The following is a 1234-nucleotide window of genomic DNA, read 5'->3' as shown; positions in this document are numbered from 1 at the left end:
AGGTTGTCGGTCAGAGACCCCTTTCAATCGTAAACATGAAATTATCCGGAAATCGAAGGGTTTGGGAAGCACTAGAACTTTTCGAAAGACAAATCATTGATCAAATCGACCAAAATTAAGAGAAAAACTCCGAAGCGAGACCCCAGGCGCGAGACCGCAGAACACAGTATGTATCCGCGACCCACGAAGTCAATGAGGCAGATTTAAAGAGTAGTGCGACCAATAAACTTGCACCGCAAGCAAACTCTTTCCTGTGAACACCGGCAGGGCATGAACTTAACTGTAAGGTACGATGATAGGTCGATTTTGAGATCGTGTGAACATTTTTGAAAAGTGTCAGGAATAGGCAAATTAAGGGATCATTGCAAAGGTCCCTTGGTGGGGAGTTGTACACTGCAATCCGTTTTCGGATAGCTCTTGTTGTGGCGAGTTATTCGCGTTTAAAGCGAAGTCCCTGTAACCATGACCAAAAAATGTGGATTTTTCAAAAGTGTCAGAATAGGCAAACTATGGTATCATTGGAAAGGTCTCTTGGTGGGGAGTTGAACACTGCAATCCGTTTTCGGATAGCTCTTGTTGTTGGCGAATTATTCGCGTTTAAAGTTAAGCACCGATAACAGTAACCTAAAATATGCATTTTTGAGAAGTGTCAGAAATAGGCAAACTATGGTATCATTGGAAAGGTCTCTTGGTGAGGAGTTGAACACTGCAATCCATTTTCGGAAAGCTCTTGTTGTTGGCGAGTTATTCGTGTTTAAAGCTAAGTCCCTGTAACCGCGACCAAAAATGGGGATTTTTCAAAAGTGTCCGAAATAGGCAAACTATGGTATCATTGGAAAGGTCTCTTTGTGGGGAGTTGAGCACTGCAATCAGTTTTTTAATAGCTCTTGTTTTTGGCGAGTTATTCGCGTTTATAGCTAAGTCCCCCTAACCGCGACCAAAAATGTTGATTTTTCAAAACTGTCCGAAATAGGCAAACTATGGTATCATTGGAAAGGTTTCTTTGTGGGGAGTTGAACACTGCAATCCGTTTTTTAATAGCTCTTGTTGTTGGCGAGTTATTCGCATTTATAGCTAAGCACCGATAACAGTAACCAAAAATGTGGATTTTTCAGAAGTGTCCGAAATAGGCAAACTATGGTATCATTGGAAAGGTCTCTTTGTGGGGAGTTGAACACTGCAATCCGTTTTCGGATAGCTCTTGTTGTAGGCGAGTTATTCGCGTTTATAGCTA

The sequence above is a fragment of the Branchiostoma floridae genome, chromosome 9 (assembly GCF_000003815.2).
Source record: "Branchiostoma floridae strain S238N-H82 chromosome 9, Bfl_VNyyK, whole genome shotgun sequence".
Lineage (NCBI taxonomy): Eukaryota > Metazoa > Chordata > Leptocardii > Amphioxiformes > Branchiostomatidae > Branchiostoma > Branchiostoma floridae.
This window is presented reverse-complemented; position numbering follows the sequence as displayed.